The sequence below is a fragment of the Myotis brandtii genome, unplaced genomic scaffold (assembly GCF_000412655.1).
Source record: "Myotis brandtii unplaced genomic scaffold, ASM41265v1 scaffold179, whole genome shotgun sequence".
Taxonomy (NCBI): Eukaryota; Metazoa; Chordata; class Mammalia; order Chiroptera; family Vespertilionidae; genus Myotis; species Myotis brandtii.
The window spans coordinates 459,705-485,348 of record NW_005356635.1 but is presented as its reverse complement, the minus strand read 5'-3'; the positions used below and the strand labels follow the sequence as shown (position 1 = coordinate 485,348).

General features: G+C 38.0%; 1 pseudogene; it reads right to left on the bottom strand.

Moving 5' to 3' along the window:
- Positions 1–1,296: 1,296 nt before the first annotated feature.
- The window catches only part of LOC102248107, a 96,207-nt pseudogene continuing 71,859 nt past the window's right edge, over positions 1,297–25,644 (bottom strand).

The following is a 25,644-nucleotide window of genomic DNA, read 5'->3' as shown; positions in this document are numbered from 1 at the left end:
TCAGGGTGGGGGTCCCCACTGGGGTGCCTGGCCAGTCTGGGTGAGGGGCTGAGGGCCGTTTTCAGGCTGGTGGGTGACTGAAGCTCCAAACCTCTCCTTTTTTTCTTTTTTTTTTTATTCTGGCATTTATTTACCTTCTATGCCTGTCACTGGAGCTGAGAGCTGGCTTTCTCTCTGAGGCTCGGCTGCTGAAAGCAGGTTTCTGGCCTTTGTTTTCTGTATTCGAAACAATGTTGCGACTCCAGCTCTGAGATCCCGGCTGACTGACAGGAGGTTTCTGGGGTTTTGTTTATCTTCTATAAATGTTACAATGTTTCCAACTGAAGCTCAGAGGCCGGCAAGGCAGGCGGGGAATGTTGGAGTCCTCTGTCACTGAAGGAAGCAAGCCTCCCTGTTCGCATCAGCTGCCTGGCTGCCGACCGCCATCTTGGCTGACAGTTAATTTGCATATCTCCCTGATTAGCCAATGGGAAGGGTAGCGGTCGTACGCTAATTACCATGTTTCTCTTTTATTAGTGTAGATAGTTTATATTTGTTTTCCACAATTGATCTATTCTTGCTTCTTCTTCTTTTTAACACATAGAGAACATCACATTTTCCTTAGTGGATATCCAGGCTTTGTACTTTGAAATATATTTGCAGTAATAACTGAAGTTTTCTTTGTTGAAGAAAGCATCCTCTATTTGCGTCATAAACTGTGTGATATTTTATAGTATGACTTATACCAGCAGTGCTCAGTTTGTTTGCTTTATAAATTCAAATTGTCTTTTCTTCTTACCTATTTGATAATGTTCCATATAAATAACAATCTTAAAATATGATATTTAATGATGTGGAAGTTGATAGAGACCATGGAAGTATGACAGTATTAACTATTTTAATGGAAGTTTATGTTTTATCAGATATTTAAGATATGGATAAATATGAAAAGTATTGCAAATAATGACTTGCTGTCCAAAGCCAAAGAGAAATAAGGCGAGACTTAAGTTAAGCAAATAGGAACACTGATGAGATAGCATTCACCATCTTTTTTTTTTTCTTCAGAAATTACTTTTATTTTGTTAAAAATTTCCTTAAGGAGCTAGCAATTATTCATGAGAAGAAAAGTCCAGAAAACAGATTTATGGCTATATTAGCCTTGTCCTTGATTAGAGATATTAATTATACAGAAAACATTGGTCCCTGGAGTGGGTTACCAAACATCTAAGAGGCTGTGAACTTGTTAGAGCTTCTCCCAGATTGCCTGGCTGCTCCATTGAGCTCATATGATTCAGTTATAAGGATGGACACATTTTCTTTTTTTGAATTTAAAATTTCACAACAGTCCGGATGCTCTTTCCTACATGCAACAGTTCAAAGGCTTTGTTAATTTCATCAAAAGACAGATTGTGGGTCACAAATTCATCAACTTTTATCTTTTTGGACATATATTCAGACACCAACTTTGGGACACTTCTACACCCTTCCATCTTCCGAAGGCGGTGCCTTTCCACGTGCCTCCTAAGAGGAGCTGAAAGGGCCAAGTGGCAATCTGAGGCCCCAGCCTTTGTGGCAGGCCTCCAGCACAGCTCTCATGACCTTCACATTACCAACACACGCAAAGGAGTATCTTCTCCCCCATCAGTCATCTCAATGAGCACTTCCTGGATGGGTTTACTTAAATCCTACGGGCTGATACATCTGCAGGCTCCAAACTCTTTGGCTTTTGCAAATTTATCTTTATTGATACCACACCAATGATCCGGGATGCACCGGCCACTTTACAGCCCATGATAGCCACCGATCCAACTCCTCCTAAGCCAAAGACAGCACAAGTAGAGCCAGGCTCCACTTGGCAGTGTTCACAGCAGCACCATAGACAGTGAAAATGCCACAACCCAGGAGGCAGACTTTATCCAAAGGTGCTAAAGGATCCATTTTAGCAACAGAGATATTAGCCACAACTGTGTATTCAGAGAACTTGCTGGTTCCCATGTAATGTAAATTGTCTTTCCTTTGCAAGTAAAGCTGCTAGTGCCATCTGGCATTAAACCTTTCCCTTGAGTAACTCTTAACTTCTGGCACAGGTTTGTTTTAGGAATTAGCCAAAATTTGCATTCTCCACATTGAGGGATGTAAAGTGAGATGACTGTATCACCTGCTTTCATCTTAGTAACTCCTACGCCAACACTTTGCACAATTCCAGTACCTTCGTGTCCCAGGATCATGGGAAAACTCCCTTCAGGATCAGCCTCACTCAGGGTCTAGGCATCAGTGTGGCACACTGCAGAGGTAATAATCTTAATTCGAACTTCATGAGCCTTTGGGGGTGCCACCTCTACCTCCTTTATGGAGAGAGGCTTTTCAGCTTCCCAGGCAACCGCTGCCTTGCACTTGACCCTCACCTTGGTGAGGGTCAGTGTGGGTGGGCCTCCAGGGCTGGCTGCACAGTTGGTACATGGGCCTCACTATCTTTTTTTGTTGTTTAATTTTATACAAATTGATTTATGAAAATAAATTATATTATTGTTATCAGAAGAAGCCTGTATTCTCATCTTAGTCTCCTTATAACCTTATAAGACCAAAGGAGATGATTTAGGCATATAAGAATGTGTCCTAGAAATATGAATTAAATGGCATATATTTTAATGTTATTATCTATATATATAAAAGCCTAAGTGACCAAAGGACCGAACAACCGGTCGCTATGATGTGCACTGACCACCAGGGGGCAGACACTCAATGCAGGAGCTGCCCCCTGGTGGTCAGTGTGCTCTCTCAACCAACCTCCTGTGGTCCCTCCCTCTGGCCGGCAGGCCCCGATTGGCCCTGGTTGCCGGCCAGGCCAAGGGACCCCACCCATGCACGAATTCGTGCACTGGGCCACTAGTTTTATTATAAATCAATAATCATAACATTATTTGTTATTGCATGGGCCTTTCAGTTTTACAAAGCATATTTACAAGAATTTTTCCTCAATCGTCACAATAAAATAATGATATATGTAGTATGAGTTCTCTTTGATAGATAAAGAAATGAGGTATAGAAATTTTACATAATTGTACTAATATCACATGTGGCTGAATAGCAGTCATGGGATTCATTTCTATATAATCTGATGGCGAAAAAAGAAAGTAATATATAAATCACAATATATATGTCAAGAGCCCTAAATTTTGGCTTTTTATGGTAATGGTAAATAATTCCCTACCTTCATAACTTTTGCACATTATTCTCCCAAAAGATAACTTGAAAATAGAATTATTTTCCTATTCTTAATTTTACCCAAGTTGAAGATCAATATAGAAGTCTCACAGAATATAATAAATAGAGAAACTAGCAGACTTTTGAGGCTTTGGCTCAAGTGGTTCACCAACTAGATTGAACATCAGAATCACCTGATGAATTCTAAAATGTATTGGGCCTGCCCTTTGGATATTTTGATTCACTGTACATGGAATGGGGCTGTTAAATCTTAATCTTTATTTTATTTTCTTTACCTCCATTAGGATTCTGATGTAGAAGGCACCTTCCTCTATGTAACACATTTATGAATTGTTTCCGTTACATGCCTCCACATTATAATCTTTTGGGTGTTTTAGTATATAAACTAGAAACACCAATATTTCACAGACTTATGTTTCTATATTATGCCTTTTTTGTTTGCCATGTTATTATAAATATACATACATACATACATACATACATACCACCTCATGGGCATGTAGGGAGACCCATTTACCTAATATTAGCCATGTTATTTTGATTAAATTACTTAACTTATAAGGCTCTCAGCTTCTTCAGTTTTTAAAGGGGGTATTGCTAGCAATCTCACAGGTTTGTTGTGAAGTCTGATTCACAAATGTAATCAAAGTGCTTGGGATATAGCTTATGTTTAATAAATTTTAATAATTACATAATGCTATATCTATATTTTATCAAAACACCATATTAATAATCAGATACAAAGTGTTAAAATAATGTATTTTAAAAATTTATTATATCTCATTTGCAATCATTATGCTGAACTTATACGGGTATACTATATTTGTCAACCTAGTAAATTGAAGTATTTCATTACCTGTAGACTAATTTTGCTCCTAAAGTTAAGAGTGTGCATTAATCTCTTGAACAATATTGATAGATTATCCAATGTCTACAGAATTAAATGGCTATGCTTTCATCTTGAGAGAAAACTACCTCCTCAGGTTGTTGAAGTAGCTATTAGAATTTTCAGTGAGGTAAGTTAGGCACACGTCTTGGTCTTGTTCGTATTGGTATTTTTCCATTCCTCTGCTTTCTGTCTTTGCTTGTGTTCATTCTAATGTGATCTTTTGTTTTATTTGGGGTGGAATCCTAGTTAAAGTTTAGATGAAATTTTTGATAAAACAAGTTGAAAATATTTTTTCTCAGATCTGGAATAATTATATGAAGTTGTTTATACGATTACAGTTTAATGTTTAATTCCCTATTTGTTGAGTGTTTCCTTCCCACGTCCCACGTGGATCAGGGTTCAGGAACTGGAAGAGGAGCCGCACACAAATGAAATAGAAAAGACAAGAGATAATTTGGAAATATTGGGGGACCAGGCAGGTAAGTCCAACTCAAGAGGAAGGACTTCCACTGTGCTCAGGCCCCACCAAGCTTTTTATAGTGAGAGGTAAACAAGGTAGTGGTTACCATAGTTACACAGTTCTTGTGAGTTTCACTTGTTTTGACCATGGTTACACTTCCCGCACTTCCTCAGCCCATTAGCTTCCCAGTTAAGATCTAGGGAGTGTTATAAGGTCAAGCCTAATTATGCTAAGAGGACTGTGCCCTCTAAGCTAGGACTTGTTTGTGACTTTGCCAACAGGTCAGTCTGAGGCTCAACCCTATATCAGTAGTTTCCCACACCTATTCAAATTTTGATTCAAATGAGTTAAACTAGTTTATTTAGTATACTAGAGGCCTGGTGCACGAATTTGTGCATGGGTGGGGTCCCTCTGGGTGGCCTGAAAGGATCAGGCCAAAACCTGCAGTACAATGCCACCCGCAGCTCCTACTTGACACTCTCACTCATCCTGGACCCACTGTGCCTGCTGTGGACTCGCGCCCAATCAGTCCCGATCAGGAAAGGCTCGCACGGCCACAGCAGTGCTCGCCAGCTATGAGTCCTGTGTCTGGCGCCCTCCCTAGGGGAGTGGCCTGCGGGATCGGGCCAAAACTGGCTCCCCAACATGCCCCGAGGGGTCCCGGATTTCGAGAGGGTGCAGGCCAGGCTGAGGGACCCCACGAATGCACGATCGGGGTGGGGGAGAGACTGCAGTAGGGCTCGAGGGCATGTCCAGCCCATCTCGCTCAGTCCCGATCTGCTGGGACCCAGCAGCAAGCTAACCTACCAGTTAGAGCATCTGCCCCCTGGTGGTCAGTGCACATCATAGCAAGCGGTTGAGCAGCCTTAGCATATCATTAGCATATTACACTTTGAATGATTGCTGAAGCGGCCTTTATGTGTAACATATACTGTGGATTGCAAAGACACTGACTTTGGTCCTTTATTAGGCTGAGTTTTACTACTGAGTTTCTCATAAGTATGTTATAAATAAACTGTGCCTCTCATGTGCTTCAACCTGATTCTAGGCTGCTCTCTAGTTTGTTTGCCAGAGATCGCTATAACTAAATAATTAAAAATTATATTACCCATTGTTAGAAGGCACATGTGGCTTTCAATAAGAGGTTATACAAGAAAGCTGTAGAACAACTTGGCAAATATAAAACAATATTTGAATTCAAAAGCATGCCTTTTTCTCTCCTGAAATACAATTCTTAACAGTCACTGTCAGCATGTGGTTATCTGGTGGACTTTGCATATTTTACATGGATTTATATAAATGCACATAAATACAAGCCAGGTTAAAATAGAAAAAAATGCACTAGGCCTTTATTATAAAAGATTGCTTTGGATCCCTGTTTCATGCAGATGTTATAGGCAGGACTATCTTGATATGATATTTCTATCATCTCAGTAACTAAATTCCCTTGCAGATGCTGAGAGTGGAATAGTCTTATGTAATGTTTTATGTTAGGTATGGTTTTGTATAGTTACAAGAACAGTACTTTAGGTCCTAATCAGGAGTGAGCAAATACATTTTTTATAAGAAATGAGAAACTTGAAAGAATTAAGAAAACACTATTTACATGTTAATATCCCATTTCTTGCATGTGGGTTAGAAAATAGTTGCGGTAAATCAGTAGAAAGAAAGTTTCTTGGAATCTGCCTGAAGAACTTAAAAACTACATTGCACATTCAGCAATACCCACTATATTACCTAACATTTTTTTATATTTACTGGACCCCCATTCTTTACCTTAGTTGAATTAACACAGATATCAAAGGGTGTTTGCAGATAATAAAGATTATCTCTTTCATTTTGTTAATGGAGGGGAGAGGGTCTTGTCTCTCAGGCTGTGAGTGGGAGTGGATTTCTTGTAATATCCCAAAAAAAGGAATTACCTGACACTCACATGGGAAGATGAGATACAATAGAATGCTTTATTTCCATGGAATTATACCCAAAGTTCCATTTTTCTTTGTCCTGACATGGGAGAAGTGAAGCTGGGGCTTCAATAAAGCTGAAATCAGAGACAGAGCTTTATTTCCATGGAATTATACCCAAAGTTCCATTTTCCTTTGTCCTGCCATTGGAGAAGTGAAGCTGGGGCTTCAATAAAGCTAAAATCAGAGACAGAGTCCAGAGTGTCCTTTCCATGTTGGAGCTGGGTCCAGTGCAGCATCAGCCTAGCTTAGCTTGTGTTTCCCTGCTGCAGTATAATAACCCATTGCCTGTGGGGTCCTCATGGTCATAGGCTATAGAGGTGAATGCAAGGAAACCAAGAGAGATTCAAGAGCACAAGAGAGATCACTCCTTTGTTTAGGAGATTATGTGTTTCCATAGCATAGGCTATAGAGGTGAATGCAAGGAAACCAAGAGAGGTTCAAGAGCACAAGAGAGATCACTTTGTTTAGGAGACTATGTGTTTCCATATTTCCATGGTCTTGCAGTGGACATGCCCATTCTGGTCAATTATTTCTGTTCTCAGGTGTGACTGACAGACAAGTACCTTCTCTATGTCACCCCAACTTTACTGGGCATGCATCTATCTTTCCTTTGTTGGATCCTTTCCCCCAGTGTTTTGCAGGAAATAAGCTGGTGATTCCCTGCGGAGTGCAAAGTTGCAGCTTCCTGGTGAAGCTGCTTAACTGACATGCCTATAATGTCTGGCCTTCCCTTTACTCATGTCCTATTATGAATAATTAACTAATTATAACGGTATCATTTCAATTCATGAAATGTATATATCAAACATGGAAATGAAAACCAAAAAGATTGTCTATGTCTCTTTTATGTTTTTCAAACAGTTTTAGAAGAGCTCCGTATTGCATTTATTTGATGGCTTCAGGAAGAGTTCTTCTAAGAGATTGTATTTTCTGTAGAAGTTAGAGAACTCTCAAACAAACTTCTAATTAACACCTAAATTCTTACTTTTAGGAGAGACAGAGACTTTCTTTGCATAACAATGTCTGGGGCATTTGCAAATCTCAGCTTGCTTCACATTTTCCAGGGGTTGCAGTTCTTGGGACCAGAAATGCATGTGAAAGCACATTTATTACAGTCAGAGAGGAGGAACAGTTAAACTAAAAATGATCTCTGATTGAGAATAGCAACATTAGATGTCTGACATCTGTTTCTCTACTTGTTTTAAAACTCAACGTAGATGAAGCATTTTAAATCATAATGAATAAGCATACTCTCTATTCAAGACATATGATTATAAAAAATTCAGTAGCTTCATTTTACAAGTAACTAATTTTTAAATAGAGAACCATTATAATACTTGACAAAAACTGAGCAGTTCATGTATGTTAAGATATCCTTTCCATGTTGGAGCTGGGTCCAGTGCAGCATCAGCCTAGCTTAGCTTGTGTTTCCCTGCTGCAGTACAATAACCCATTGCCTGTGGGGTCCTCATGGTCATAGGCTATAGAGGTGAATGCAAGGAAACCAAGAGAGGTTCAAGAGCACAAGAGAGATCACTTTGTTTAGGAGACTATGTGTTTCCATATTTCCATGGTCTTGCAGTGGACATGCCCATTCTGGTCAATTATTTCTGTTCTCAGGTGTGACTGACAGACAAGTACCTTCCCTATGTCACCCCAACTTTACTGGGCATGCATCTATCTTTCCTTTGTTGGATCCTTTCCCCCAGTGTTTTGCAGGAAATAAGCTGGTGATTCCCTGCGGAGTGCAAAGTTGCAGCTTCCTGGTGAAGCTGCTTAACTGACATGCCTATAATGTCTGGCCTTCCCTTTACTCATGTCCTATTATGAATAATTAACTAATTATAACGGTATCATTTCAATTCATGAAATGTATATATCAAACACGGAAATAAAAACCAAAAAGATTGTCTATGTCTCTTATATGTTTTTCAAACAGTTTTAGAAGAGCTCCGTATTGCATTTATTTGATGGCTTCAGGAAGAGTTCTTCTAAGAGATTGTATTTTCTTAGAAGTTAGAGAACTCTCAAACAAACTTCTAATTAACACCTACATTCTTACTTTTAGGAGAGACAGAGACTTTCTTTGCATAACAATGTCTGGGGCATTTGCAAATCTCAGCTTGCTTCACATTTTCCAGGGGTTGCAGTTCTTGGGACCAGAAATGCATGTGAAAGCACATTTATTACAGTCAGAGAGGAGGAACAGTTAAACTAAAAATGATCTCTGATTGAGAATAGCAACATTAGATGTCTGACATCTGTTTCTCTACTTGTTTTAAAACTCAACGTAGATGAAGCATTTTAAATCATAATGAATAAGCATACTCTCTATTCAAGACATATGATTATAAAAAATTCAGTAGCTTCATTTTACAAGTAACTAATTTTTAAATAGAGAACCATTATAATACTTGACAAAAACTGAGCAGTTCATGTATGTTAAGATATGCTTTTAAATGTTTTGAATCCCAGCTGTTTCTTTTTTCTGTTCTTTGTAAGAATATGTCCAAAATTTTGGATACATTCACATAACGTTTTCATAAATTAAAAAAAAATAACAAAAAAACATTTGAGGGATGCTTTTATAAAATTTGAAACAATAACTTCTACTTTTGCTGAAGTATTTCCTTACCAAAATAACTATTTTGATACTGTACTTTTGATTCATTTGAACTTCATTATGTTTTTATAAATTATTATTCAAATGCTAACAGTGAAGATAGTCATTACTATTTATGATTACTTAGAGCTCTCAGTTGCTTATTATTACTGTACAATAATTTATTACTGCTTTATTTGTGAGAAGTTATATATAAAACCAGTAATATATTAAACCCTAATTTCCATTCTAATATAAAGTGAAAAAAATAATCTGAAAGTGATAAATTTTTAGTGGCACCAATCACTGTCACACATTCTAGGCAAATGATATTTTTAGAGAAGTCTTAAGAAATGTAATAAATTATGAAGGAAAATTGTTTTCTTCACATAGGAAAAACTGCTGGGTGTAATTAGGAGAAAGGAGACTTCTCAGCAGAGATGTCTGTTTACATGTCTGATATCTACCATAGATTTCTCATGAGATTTTTGGTAAATTGTGATTTGCCTTCATTTATTCATTTAAAAATAATTTTATAAATTTAGCTTCCCTATTTGTCAGTGCTGATAGGATCAAATGAGATATTTTGTTAGACATTTGAATGTGCTGTACTAACTATGCATGTGTATGTGAGTGCATAATAGGTTGTATGTTTGCTGGTGATGTTATGTTATTTGACTACTCTCTGGCTAAGAATGTGATGTGGTTTCTAACTTATTTAAGTAAGTTATCATATTTTGGGTATTGAAGTTATAACTAAACTATTTTGGTCTTTTAAAAATGTGGCAATATACTAGATGCATAATATTAATTATGAATAGGTAATAAAGAGGATTAAATTAGCACAAGCAGGTTATATATAAGTCACATTGCCTGATAAAAGCTAACATTTTAATAGTGTTTGGTATTAGTATATGATTTAATTATTAAGCCAACGCTATGGAACAGGTACCAATAATCCTCATTTTCAGCTGGGGCAGCCGAGGCTTGGAAGATGTTAAGGAAGTTGTCTGAGATCAAATTGTGAATATCAGGATAGAAACTGACTGATTCTAGAATGCATCCTCTTAAGTGTTTTATTTTACTAATACTCTAATGCATACATTCACTTCCTCGTTAACATTTATGTATGGTACAATTATCTAAGACTGTCATTGGGATTATGTTTCTTCACTCAGAATACCTGCATAGCAATCTAACATGATTGGGTAAATAGAAAGTTAAATAAAAATTACTAAAATGAAAGCACATCAACATAAAAAGTGTCTCCTGTGGGTTTTTCTTGCTCAATTATTAGGTAACATTTAAGTGAATTTGGGAGCTGAAAAAAATTTTAGTGACCTTAAGTGTATTTTATGCAAAGGATATTATTCAGAGGTTCATCTTAGTTTTAGAAGTAATATTTGGAGCTCTGCTGAGCTACAGCTGCAGCAGAGCACAGATGTAGTATAACTCCAGATTAGACTGATTTGCCCCTGACATTAACAGCAGCCTGACAAGAGAAGGATGTGTCCTTGCTTAGAATACAATGAGCTGTGTCATTTATTGCATAAGGCGAGGTAAAATATAAGACTTATAGTGCACAGGGATGGAACAGGATAAATGGAAGTGTACTGTTGTTTTATAATGTAGTATAAAAATAATCAAAGGTGTATTGTGATAAATTAAAGATACATATTGTGCTTTTTAAAATAACACATAAAAAACACAACAGATTATAGCCAAAATGTGAAAGAAAAAAACCCCAAAATATTTGTGTCATCCAAAATGTAACAGGAAAGGAGAAACAGAAAAGTAAAGAACATGTGGAATAAATAGAAAACAAAGACATAAAATGACAGATCTAAATATCAATAATTGCACTAGATAGAACTGGAATAAATATGTTAATTAAGAGAGAAATGCTAGATTGGGTAAAACAGCAAGATTTAGCGATGTGCTGTGTAATAAAATTTTACTATAAATATATAAAGGGGTTTAAATTCATGAAAAAGTATATCATACAACACTGAGTATAATAAAGCCATTGTGGCTACTAGTATATGAATTTCAAATAAGATATACTTCAAGCAGAATACATACTACCAGAGAAAAGAGAGGCACATCATAATGATAAAAGGATCAAGTCATCAAGAAGTGATAACAATTCAAAGCATATTTGTATATGATAAAATTTCAATAACATGATATTAAAGTTGAGAGAAATAATGGAAAAAAAACAGACACAACCATAATCGTAATTGGAGACTTTAACACACCTCTCTACTAATGGGTAGAACAAGTAGACCATAAATAAATAAATAAGTAAATAAATAAATATCAGCTTGACTTTGTTGGCATTTACATAGCACCCCATTCTACATCTGTAGAATGCACATTTTTTTAACATCATAGGCAATGTTCACCCAGATAGATCATATTATTATCTATAAAGGAAGACTCAATACATTGCAAGAAATTTAATTATGTAAAATATATATCTAAATCTGATCATTATGTTAGAAATCACATGGCTTCAGTGTTATATTCTATATTTAATTAACAATAATTTTAATTACCTAAATCCTTAAGTGTCGAGTAACACTCCCTCCACGTTCTGTGTGGAGTAGGGTTCGGTATCTGAAAATGGAGCCGCACAACAAATGAGAGAAAAAGACACGAGATAATTTTGCAATATTGGGGGACCAGGCGGGCAAGTCCGGAAGGACTTCCACCCATGCTCAGGCTGCTCCAATCTTTTATTGATCTGGAGTAGCCCTTAGGGTAAGGAAGTTTCAATGACACACAGATCAGCAGACAATTTCCAGGAGTAGACAAAAGTATCTGATTAACTCATCAATAGATTTCCAAGTGTAGGCAGAGTAACTGATTAACAATAATCAACAAGGATCTACATAACTATCTAAGGAATTAAGGGAACTAAGGTGGGGATGCTTCAACTATTATTACCTAAATTAACTGAGTGGTTCCTAGATTAACTGGGTGGTGCACAGCCCTGACCTTTGCTAGGACTTTCAATGGCTACTAGCTTTTGGGGGGGTCTCTGTCTAAACTCAGCCAGTGAAGACAATGAATGGACTCCGGCACTTAAGAATCAATTTAACAAAAGTGGCTGAAAAATTATGTGAAATGGAAACAAATGGAGATTTAAATAGTCATGGATTAGAAGAATCAATATTGTTAAATGCACATTCTCCATAAATTGATATATGAGTTGAACAGAATACCAATCAAAATCCCAGTTGGAGTTTTTAAAGAAATGGATAACCTTATTCTAAAATGTACCTGGAGAAGCAATTTTCAAAGTAAAGAAACATTTGGAAGACCTGCACTACCTGATTTCAGGAGTTCTATTAAAGCTACAGCAGTAGGAATGTGAAGGAGATCAATGCAACAGATGGAGAGTTCAGAATTAGACCTATGCATAGCTAGTCAATTGATTTTGACCAAGGCACCAAATTGATTCAATGAGCAAAAGTCTTTTTAACAGATGGTGTTAAATAAAATAAATATCTATATAAAAACATGAAGTTTGATTGTTCCTCACCCTTTTTACAAAAAAAATAACTTCCAATTGGCCATGGATATAATCCAAAGCTAGCCCCACAAAGTTTCTAGAAGAAAACACAGAAATATATACATATCACCTTGGGGTAGACAAAGATTTCTTGATTGAATTGAAAGATTAGTAACCATAAAAGAAAACAATGATAAATAGGAGTTTATTAAAACTTTAAGTTTGTTCTCATCTAAACAACATTAAAAAATGTAAGTTACATATTAGGGGAAATTATTAGCAATATGTATATCTAATAAAGCACTCATTCAAAACACATAAAACTCCTATAAATCCTTTTTTTTAAAAAAAAAAAAGGGTGAACAGCTCAATTAGAAAAAAAAAAAGGTTAAAAAAAACTTGAGCAGACATTTCACAAGTAAAGTATAAAATGGCCAAGAAATGTATGAAAAATTGCTCAATATTTTTAATCATGAGGACAATGAAAATTAAAGCCACAATGACATCCATTTTTTTATCTGCTGCCAGTAGAGGGTACAAAACAACTAGGAAGCTAATACATTGCTGACAAGAAGTGTAAAAAGTGTATCTACTTTGGAATACTGTTTGCAATCTTTTATAAATCAAGTATATATATTTACCTTATGACCAGGTGATTCTATCTGTAGGTAGTAACTTATTTATGATAGCCCCTAACTGGAAAAAACTCAAATATCTGTCAATAGGAAAATGAGCAAGTTGTGATGGAATACTGCTCAGCAACCCAAAATACATTAATTCCTAAAATATGCAACAACATATATGAATCCCCAAAACATAATGTTAAGCAAAATATAGCAGAATCAAAAGAAGACATGTTGTATGATTTATATGAATTCCAAAAACAGACAAAACACATATACAGTAATACAAATCATGCCTCAGGAGTGATGAGATTGACCACAAGGTTGCAAAATGAAATTCTCTGGAGTGATGAAAAATTTATTTATTTTACCTTGCATGATTGCTACATGTGTACAATTGGCAAAACTCATTGAATAAAACATTTATTAACTGAAGTAAAACAGTCTTTGTTCATGTTTGACATAGTTGTGATTAAAAAACTCTCAATGGGACCTATCTAAAAATTCAACTAGAGTTAATGAGTAAATTTATCAAGGTTGCAGGATATAAGATCAGTAAACAAATGTAATTCTATTTATATAATCAAACTATATAATTAGAAAATATAAATATTAAAAATGCAATTTGAATAAATTTAAAACATCCAAATGAAACAAATTGTACATGAATCATATCCAAATTAAAAAATACATAGAATTAAAATATATAGAAGTAAAAGGTAAACAATGGAAACATTCATGTTTCCCCATATATTTTAGTTGGTTATTTGATGAAATAACCCTTTATCGTTTATTTTACCAATGTTCTGTAAATTCAATGTTTAGGATGAAAAGTGTTTCTCGTCTGTAGCTATAAGATTTCCTGAGGCTTATGTCAAAGGTCTGCAAATGGATTGTACAATAGCCCACCTCCCCTAGAGACTAGTTATACATAACCACACTCTTCCCTCTACTAGTAGGCATCTGCTTTGTCTACCCAAGAGTCTCCTCCTTACTTGGGGTTTTGCACTGCCATAACTCTGGAGATTTTATTTCTTCTTCCCCACTCCAAAAAGACACTGCCTTCTAGACTAAGTCTTTTCTTACTTGGTCTCTTATTCTTTCAGGTAATAAACTGTAGTAATCTGAAAATCTTCAATCTGTTTTTACTGTCTAATCCTGTGAATACCTAAGTAATGTGCCCTTTCTTCTATTCTAGTTTCCCATGTTTTATTCCTTCATTATAGTACTTACTAGAGGCCCAGTGCATGAAATTCTTGCACTGAAGCAGGGGTCCCTCAGCCCGACTTGCACCCTCTCACAGTCCGGGACCCCTCAGGGGATGTCCGCCTGCCTGCTCGCTGCTCCTTACCACTGGGCGCACAGCTCCTTAGCGCTGCCATGGAGGCAGGAGAGGCTCCCACTACCACCACTGTGCTCGCCAGCTGTGAGCCCTATCTTTCTGTGTAGTTGTCTGTGGGCCAACTGCTCTCTTCCTTCTCATTTAGGGCGAGCAGCATGTGTGGGCAGAGCGCGCTGTCGTGAACACAGAGGGCTGCCCAGAGCTGAGGGGAGTGGTCGAGCCCACAGAGTGAGAGGTGGACACAGAGGACGCTATCTTTCCCAATTGTGGAGCGAGCTGGCCAGCCTTTATCTGCCTGACCCCACCCAGGGGGGGACCGAGCAGGTTGTCTGCCTCTCCATTCTCCATCCTTCCATCTGTGACACATGTCACCCTTGTAGGCCTCCCCCAAAGTGAGGAGTTCAGGTCAATTCCTGAATGTAAAAGGGCACAGGGAGGGGGGCCTCCACTCCAGTGCCCCCTGATTCCCAGACAGGACCTGGTCTCAGGACGGTGACCACAGCTGCAGAACGTAGATCTGTTTCAAGAAAAGTTGGGAATGCAGACTTTCATATGAGCCCATATGCCAAAAGGTGGCAGTTTATTCACATTGTGGCAAAGACACCTTCAAGAGTAACATAAGTGGGTAAAGTCAGGGCCAACCCGGGCCATTTCCTCATCCAATCTCTCTGAGGTGCATGGACAGAACTAAGACAGCTCTTTGCAGGACACTTCTGAGTTGTTTCTTTCTTTCTTTCTTTTTTAATCCTAAGGACAGTAGTCTGTCTCCATTCTTATTCTTTGGGATTTTTTCATTGTCGGATAAAAGGATACGTACATTGGGGCAATCCTCTCGAGATACAATATTCCGGTTGCACCCATGTGACGACGACAGCGCCCCTCAGAGGGAGGGAGCCGACAGATGGGGAGCAGGGAATTCTGAAAACCAAAGCAACGATTCAGAACATGGGAGAAGTGCTTGGTGTTCTGCTGAGAAACTTGGACTCCTTCCTCTGCGGTCACACAACAGTCACACGCCAGGCAGTCACTCAGAAATATCTTCGCATCTGCCAACTTACGGAATTCTCCCTTCTCTCCATTCTCCTGGGCCAGACTCTGGCCGTTGACTGTGGAATTCTCTTGATCATCGTTTTTGTTTGTTTGTTTGTTTGTTTGTTTGTTTTTTCTAAAATGCTACAAAGTTTATATGAATATAACATACAAAGATGCAGCCTCTTTTGTAGGAACAGGGAAGGAAGGGATGGTTAAGTAAGGCACAAGGAGCTGCAGCAAGCACCAGCTGTGGGGAGGGCCAAGGGGGAGAGGAGGTTGGCACTGGGGCCGAGGCCCTAGAGCTGTTGCAGGGGAAGTAGGGATTCCCCCTGTGTGCCATGTTCTGAGGCTGAACTAACTGGTCAAGCTGAATCAGAGGTGAGTGGCCATATCAGCCATCTTTGGTGCTGTTTACCCTTTCCCACCCCAGCTCTGTTGTAAAACCCTAGAGCCCTGGATTCCAAAGGCCCCATCCAGAGCAGAGGCCCTGGAACGGGGTGAGAGGAAGTGAGTAGGGCAAGTTTGAAAGCCGATATGCCTGTGTGCTGAGGGATGGCCGGAGACAGTGGTGAGAGGTAGCAGGGCAAGGGCTCTCATACCTCCCCTTCTGTGGGGGCCACAGGTGAAGGAGGCCAGGGGAGTAGGATAGGGATGGGGCACCATGGCCCCAGCCTCTTAGGCATCCCTGACTGTCCGCTGCAGTGTACATGGAGGAAAGGGGCTGCCTCTGAGGAGGGGCCAGGCCAGGCCAGGTGGCCATCTTGAGTTCTGGCTGAGGTGATGGTCCTCACCCTGACATGCCTTCTAATTGGTGATGGACCCAGGCCTGACTCCTGCTGCCGATGCCGGGACCCAGGTGTTTGGTTGTCCATCTGGTCATGACAGCCTTAGGCTATTATTAGGATAGAAGATGTCAATACTAACATAATATTCAGACTCATTCTCTCACTAAAATATAGCTTCTAGAAGGCAGGGGACAAGTTCTTAATTCATCTTTGCCATAGAAATTATAATAAATATATATTTGTATGCCTAATTATATTATAAATAGAGCATATTATGATAATCATCTATTCCAACTGAAAAAAATAAGTTACTTAGCTTTCCTTTAGATTCAAATTATAGTTATCTGGAAAGAGACAACAGAGGAATCTACAATGAGTAATTACATTTGTCCAATATATATTCCACAAAATCATGAAACTCTTAGATTCAGACAATAGGCTTTAGCATTTGCAGTTTATTTCAGATGAAAGTTGTTGCTTTCTAAATATTGGATGAGCCTTTTTAGCTAGCAATAATGCTTTCAAATTGAAAGATACTTTCATCTGAGATGTAATAAGGAATGAGTTTCATTTGTGTAAGGGTGTTTCTTGCTATGAATTACCAGCACCTATTATGTTGTCTTCTGTTAGGTGTTTCATATTATTATGGTCCTATAATAGCAAATACAAGTAAAGCTGAAAGCATAAATGGTTGTTTGTTTTATAGCATCAAATGCTTTCTGAAGCTTTCTACTGTTCACACACATAACCCTCTTCTTGATATGCACAATGGTAAGATGCACACAAATGCCTTACTCTTAGATTTCTCAGGCTCACATCGCTTTGTCCTAAGCAAAGCTTATATCACAAGAAAGATATTTCCCCCATTATGTCCTGTTCTTTGGTTTTCATGTTTCCTTTGATAATACTCATTGATAACCATCTTCTTTCTTTATTTTCTAACTACTTTTATTTTTTTTTGGGGGGGTGTCTAATAAAGTAATTAGTTTTGCCTTGATAATGCATACATTTATGACATAGTTGTGAATAAAATACAACTATGTATTTTCAATTGCTCATCTGACTTTATTCAGGACACTTAGAAACCATTAAAAAGAATGATGTGGAATATAATATTTAATATCATTTTCCAAACTTTAATTTCTTCTGACTATAGATAAATCCTGGAAGACAGCCATTTCTTATTTCCATTCAGTTTAGTTTATTAATACTAGCAACCATTTATTGAGCGTGTAATCTATGCCAGCATTGCTTCAAGTATTTATGTTTATTATTTTATTCAAGCTTCAAAACAATCATGAGGCAAGTGTTTGTATGCCACTCTAAAAATGAGAAAACTGAGATATCAATCTTGCACTGACTGAAGTAGTCACATCGAAAATTAAACTCAGTTCTGAATGACTTTAATGACACTCCTCAACCATCTTCCTTAATATGTCATATATAATGAGACTTTTCTATAAAATATCATCAACACACTGATAAATATACATTGGCATATTAATGATAGTAACTCCTGAAAATCTGCACCTTTCACAAAGAAATATATTGAGAAGCCAGCATATTATAAACGGAAGGATCTCTATCTAAAATTATGACTTTATATTCAGTCTGAAGGTGGCCTAGAAACATGTTACATATAGTAAGCTCCACTTTCAATTTCATGCAAGTGCAAAGCATGCTGCTCATAAGTCTATGGCTACCCATGTTTGACTGAGTTGGTTGAGAAGTTTGCTATGGTTAACCCCCACTTCTGACCAGCATAGTTCTGTATGAAGTTGCATGTGTGTAACTGGGATGGAGATTGCACATTCTGTCACTCACACAGGAACTACTTAGCTTCCAGATGAGAAGCTGAATACTTCTGAAGTTGACCCAACCATGTCATTGGCCATGATTAGAATCCTCTCCTGTTTTTTAGGCTTAATAACACAGGGGTGGAGCAAAAGTAAGTTTACAGTTTTGAGATGTGAAACTGAATTTATTTTTATATTATAAATTATTCATTAATTATCATATTTTCCATAGGAACATCTGTAAACTTACTTTTGCCCACCCTGTATTGACCCAAATAGAAAAAACATAAAGGGTTCCTTTCTTCATTCCACCAATGTGTATTCCTGCTTGCCACATTGAAATCATGATGATTGTTGAGTAGTTTTATTTTAGATGTGGGGGTGCCCTTGCCTCTAAACATAAAGGAAGGGAGAAAGGAAAACATTAGGGAGTCCTGGGTAAAATACTTGACTTTCAATTTGAAAAAGTCTGCTAAGCACTATATGTGTTGGAATATTAAAAATTTCTATAACAAAGGAGTAGTTAACAACCTTTTAAATAAACATTTCCTAATGAGGAAGGGGCAGCAAATTCTAATTGTCTGTCAATGTCATTTGCCCCATTTCCCTTTACTTAGGGATTTCTTTTCAAGTTGGCATTAAGTGCTCACCTTCTTAAACATTTTTTAAACTAGGCATAGGCACATGATCCAGTTCTAGAAAACAAGATACAGGTTGATGTCACTTGGTGAGCCTTCATGCAAAGGTTTTTTTGTTTTGTTTTGTTTTTGTTTTATCTTTATTGCTGAAAGTATTACAGATATCCCCTTTGTTTGTTTGTTTTTCCATTGACCCACTCTACCCAACCTGTCCCTCCCAGGTCTTCACCACTCTATGTCTGTGTTCATGGGCTATGCATATCTATATCTATCTATCTATCTATCTATCTATCTATCTATCTATCTATCTACACACACACTAGTAAAAGCAAAATATGCAAATCGACCAGACAGCAGAACGACTAGTCGCTATGATGTGCACTGACCACCAGGGGGAAGACGCTCAACACAGGAGCTGCCCCCAGCCCGCAGGTCCCAATCGGGGACTGCCCACCAATCTCTTGATCCCTCCCCCCAGCCGGCAGGCTCCGATCACCTGCTGGGGAATGGGTGGCAGCAGATGCAGGCGGTGCCAGACCAAGGCGGGTGTGAGTGGGGCCCCAATCACCCCGCCAGTTGCCCCACACACAGAGGGCGAATGATGGCGGTGGGGGGCGGGGCCCGCTGCAGGCAGCCCGGGAAGATCAGCCCTGATCATAGGCCAGGCTAGGGATCCCTACCCATGCACGAATTTCATGCTTCGGGCCTCTAGTATGCATATAAATTCCCTGGTTAATATCTCCCCACCCACCCTACCCACCCCTACCTACCCTCTGAAATTGTTTTTTTGTTTTGTTTTGTTTTTGTTTTATCTTTATTGCTGAAAGTATTACAGATATCCCCTTTGTTTGTTTGTTTGTTTTTCCATTGACCCCCCTCCACCCAACCTGCCCCTCCCAGGTCTTCAGCACTCTATGTCTGTGTCCATGGGCTATGCATATCTCTATCTATCTATCTATCTATCTATCTATCTATCTATCTATCCATCTATACACACACTAGTAAAAGCATAATATGAAAATCAACAGGACAGTGGAACGACTAGTTGCTATGATGTGCACTGACCACCAGGGGGAAGACACTCAACACAGGAGCTGCCCCCAGCCAGCAGGTCCCAATCGGGGCCTGCCAACCAATCTCTCGATCCTTACCCCCAGGTGGCAGGCTCAGATCACCTGCTGGGGAACAGGGAACCAGGGGTGGGTGGTGGCAGATGCAGGCGGTGCCAGGCCAAGGCGGGTGTGAGTGGAGCCCCAATCACCCCACCAGTTGCCCCTCACACAGAGAGCGAATGATGGCGGTGGGGGGTGGGGCTGGCTGCAGGCAGCCGGGGAAGATCAGCCCTGATCACAGGCCAGGCCTAGGGATCCTACCCATGCACGAATTTCATGCTTCGGGCCTCTAGTATGCATATAAATTCCCTGGTTAATATCTCCCCACCCACCCTACTCACCCCTACCTACCCTCTGAAATTTATCAGTCTATTTCATGGTTCTATGTTTCTGGATCTATTTTATTCATCAGTTTTTGTTCATTAGGTTCCACGTTTGAGTGAGATCATGTAATACTTATATTTCTCTGACTGGCTTATTTCGCTTAGCATAATATTCACCTCCATGCTGTATCAATGGCTAAGAGTTCTTTCTTTTTTACAGCTTCATAGTATCCCATGGTGTAAATGTACCACAGCTTTTTTATCCACTCATCTGCTGATGGGCACTTGGGATGTTTCAAAATCTTAGCTATTGTAAATTGTACTTTTATGAACATAGGGGTGCATATATTTCTGATTGTTGTTTCTGGTTTCTTAGGATATATTCCTGGAAGTGGGATCAGGGGGTCAAATGGCAGTTCCATTTTTAATTTTTGAGCAAAGTTTTTGAAAGGAGGAAGAGTTGGCTAAAATCTGCTTTCTGCTGTTTGCCCTTGTGTTTTCCAATGCTTGGAAATAGAGCAACTGTCTTGTGAGCAGGAGGATAAGTACTAAACTCCATGGAGAGTGAGGTTAAAAGCAAAAAAGAGCCACTGTGATGACATCGTGAAGCTCCTCTATCAGGTCTAAACTGCTTCCTCTAAGACTCACTGAGGATATGTGTTTATTGATTTTTAGAGATAAAGGAAGGGAGAAAGAGAGAGACATCAATGTGAGAGAGAAACACCAATTGATTGCCTCTCATAGGCACCCCAATCAAGAATTGAACCACAACATTTGTTGTGCAGGATTTCACTCCAACCAACTGAGTCACCTGGCCAGCGACACAACTCTTTTTATCTTGAGGGGCAAATAAGTCCTCTGTGGTTAAGACAATATAGTACAGCTGACCCACCTCAACAGAAATAAGGAAGCGATAACACTTTTTTTCATATACTGTATTGATATGTTGAAAACATGTATTGTTTTAGTAAATTCTAGAATTAATCTTGATAAAGGAGCCTCACAGACTGTAAATAGAAGTGAGCCCTGACAATGCACTTGAGTGATATGCAATATCATCCAGCCAACACAGCGTGGTCTGCTTTCTGGAGTGTGGTGGGTGAGCAGCACTGCTTACGGAAGATTTCTGAAGGCCTTTTGGGTGCCACGTGTGCTTTTCCAGCTTTAAGATTTTCCAACACTGAGCACAGTTTCAGTGAGGCATTTCTGAGTAAATGACAGAACTTACTATTCACCCCAATGTAGCCGTGGCTGTACCTAAGTGTTTTCAATTCATGGAGATCTAAACTGTTCTACAGGAGGGGAAATTTTCATTGTGTTTGTATCTGGAAATGCAAGTAGATATATAATACAATTGCAAATCAAAAATGTGAATAAAGTGGGTAAAAAAGGAAGGCAGAATGTATTTTCTTTAGAAAGCAACATTTTGAAAATTGCCATGATCATAATTTTGGAAAAATACATCAAAATTAATAATTACTTAAGACCACTTAATTAAACATTTTAGTTCAATCTCTAATCTCATATCAGAAATATAGTAAGAGAAATGCATAACCTTTGTATACCTAACATAATAGGATCCTAATTCCTAAATTAATATCTCCATAAGAAATTTACCATTCTATCTTGAAATTCAAAACAAATACAAAGGAAGTATATATGCTAATATAAGTAAACTGTCTTTATATGGAAAGGCTGCCAATTAATAATATTTAAAAAGAGTAAAATAGACAAATTAAAAGCCTATGACTTAAAAAAACTTAGTGTTAGAATTATTACTGTTTAGTGTAGACATTTGATCATTTTATTTTATTTATTTATTTAATATTTTTTATTGATTTCAGAGTGGAGAAGGGAAAGGGAGAGAGAGATAGAAACATCAATGATGAGAGAGAATCATTGATTGGCTGCCTTCTGCACACCCCCTATTGGGGATCAAGCCACAACCTGGGCATGTGCCCTTGACTGGAATGGAACCTGGGACCCCTCAGTCTGCAGGCTGGCACTCTATCCACTCAGCCAAACTGGTAAAGCCATTTGATCATTTTAAATTACTCTTCACTATTTGCTAAAAATCAAAGATATTTATTCTCTTTTAATGTATTAGAGTATTTTATATTTGTAAAATTACAAAATAAGTTAAATGCCTCAATAAGCACACTATATAAGAAAGTAAATATTATAGATGCCTTATTTTATTGATTATAAGGTTGCTTATAGTAGTTTAAACAGTATCTTATTAATTTGAAGTCAAGAGGTCCAGGTATCACTAACCATCTGTGTTACCTTTGGTAAGGTAAATAACCTCTCTAGACTTCAGTTTTCTAATTTGTAAAGGATGGTACATGTATTAAATGTATTGCTTCGAACATATTCCAGATCTAAAACTTTGTGATTGTTACCCAAAAATCATAGTTTGAAGAAATGATAGACTTCATTTATGGTATCTGAACCATAATTCCTATGAAACGTGGGGCTTTGGGGTACAGACTTCTTCTCATGGGTTCCTGTCTGACAAAGATGAAGAATAAATTTGTGGGTTCGACAAAGATGAAGAATAAATTCGTGGACTAACAGATTTACTTAATAAAAATATAGAAGTTTATTGGAAGTATATACAAACTCCATGTGGGCAAGGGTATCCTAAAGGGGATCCCCTGGAGAGGGGCCCCCAAATGGGAAAAACCTGTTCTGGGAAAAATAAAAAAAATCCTGCCTCATGTCCCTTTGTCTCCACTTTATATATGCTGCAGTTCTTTGTTTGAACCTGACCCTTTCTAATTGGACTTTTCATTAATTTAGGGCCCCCATGCTCTACTCATCGGTTATTTTGTTACATAATATCAGCTTCAAAGGCCAAAGCCCACCTGGTGCCCCCCTCTTTCTCTCTCCCCTTATCTTGAAACATTCCTCTATTCTCTGTGAAAATATGTTTCCTTTTTCCCATCATCCTGTGATTTTTTTCTTTATCCTCTGTGAATGTATGTCTTCCTGCCCCCTTATCCTGTGGCATTTTTCTATCCTTTGTACAAGTAAAATAAGCATTTTGGCATCTCCAAGATGCTTAAGTCAGGGCTGTTTTCGATCTACCTTATAAATGCTTTGAATGCTCAGGCCAGAGATACCCCTGTCCTTCACATATGCATTCCTCCCGAATGAACCCTCTTTATTCTCTAAGACTCCCTAAACCTGTCTATTTTATCTCTAAAACTCCTTTCACCTGAAACAGCAAAATCCAGTGGTTATGATTTTTCTTTCTTTTTAAAAAATTATTTCTATTGTTGAGTGGTTTTTCTTTCTTTTCAGTTGTTGATAGCAAGAGATTTTAGTATGCAACCAGACTGGGTTAGTTCCCTCTCAACCACCCTAGTCTTCCTTCTCTTTTGCCTGAGGGCTGATTCTGTTAAGTTTTTAACAGATATTTATTGTGCCAGTCACTCTTTTGTATGCTGATGCTTTCTTGCCCTTCTCCAGATTACAGTACAAGGCAGATCAGAAGATGACACATTACCTACCTTTATTTAGTTGTTTCTTTTAAAAAATCCAAAATTGGAATAGAAATTACACTAAATAATATATTTGGCCTTGGGTTGAAGATATGCTTGCAATCTATGTGATCTGTCTCATTCTGATTGAATGATACAAGTAGGTGAAGAAATAGTATAAATGGGTAGCACTTGGTAAAATCTCTATAGCCTCTTTCCCTTTTGTCTCACCTGCAAGCTCACATGTGTGCATGTACACACACACACACACACACACACACATACACACACACAATCAGGATCCTGGTCTCCTTTAAATTTATGCTTCTACTCCTTGGCCTCATCTTGAACTCCTAACACAAACCTCCTTGCCATTTAGCACAACAGAGACTATAATAAAGTGATAGATGAATTGGCCTAAATCTGTCACTACTAATAGAAAACAATTCAAAAATTAAGATGCTTAACACTTTAAACCAGAATTGGTAGCACTTGGTAAAGGTACTATAACAGCATATTAATCATTCATTATCATCATCAACAATCAGTGGTTCTCAACCTTCTGGCCCTTTAAATACAGTTCCTCATGTTGTGACCCAACCATAAAATTATTTTCGTTGCTACTTCATAACTGTAATGCTCCTTGCCATTTAGCACAACAGAGACTATAATAAAGTGATAGATGAATTGGCCTAAATCTGTCACTACTAATAGAAAACAATTCAAAAATTAAGATGCTTAACACTTTAAACCAGAATGGGTAGCACTTGGTAAAGGTACTACAACAGCATATTCATCATTCATTATCATCATCAACATCATTATAAGGTTCTTAAGTATTACTAAAGATAAAGTAAGGACAGGTAATTGTAATTTCACATCATGCTCCCAATATGTTTTTCTCCTAGTTTCCAGGACTCTGATGATGTCTAGGTAACTGTAATAGATAATGTTTGTTACATGATCTTTCTCTTGTTTGATGCATTTGCTTGTAAAAAGAACTAATCCCTATGCCTAACAGAAAATCAATTTGTTTTAATAATACAAATATTTTCTTAATAAAATTCCTTAGGGAATCAATATTAATCAAAAGCTCAGAATGATCTGTAATTAACACATCAACAGTTACATGTGTTAGGGATGCTTTTAAAGTGCTTAGGGATTTTCAAATACTTTATTCTTTATTATAGTAAAAACTAGAGGCCCAATGCATGAAATTCATGCAAGAGTAGGCCTCCCTTCCCTTGGCTGCTGGCACCGGCTTCCCTCTGGCACCTGGGACCCGTGCTTCCCTCCCAGCCCCAGCTTTATCTGGAAGGTCATCCTGAAGGATGTCTGGAAGGATGTCCGGTCTAACTAGCATATTACTCTTTTATTATTATAGAGGTTTTCTTCTGACACTTCATTTAAATTTCTTAGCCCAAGACATCATTGTCTTTCATCTGGACTGTGCCCTTAATCTTCTAACTTATGTTCCAACCTCAGTCAGAGCTGAAACAGAGTAACTTTTTAATAATATATATCAAATCAGATCTCACCTCAGAGTAAATCCCTCCAGTAGCTTCACATACACTAAAATAAAATTCAAGTTTTGATCCCTGCTAAGATTTTCTGAATCAATTTTTACTATTGCTTCAAGCTTTATTTCTCATTAGGTCTTTCCATTTACCATGTCCTCTGCCTAAAATACTACTTGATGACTCTATCTTGACCTCATATAGTTTCAATTGACTTGACATCTCAGAAACTCCTTCTCTGACTTCTCAATCTAAAGTATGGCCTAATTAGCCCTAACTGGTTTGGCTCAGTGGATAGAGCATCGGCCTGCAGACTGAAGGGTCCCAGGTTCGATTCCAGTCAAGGGCATGT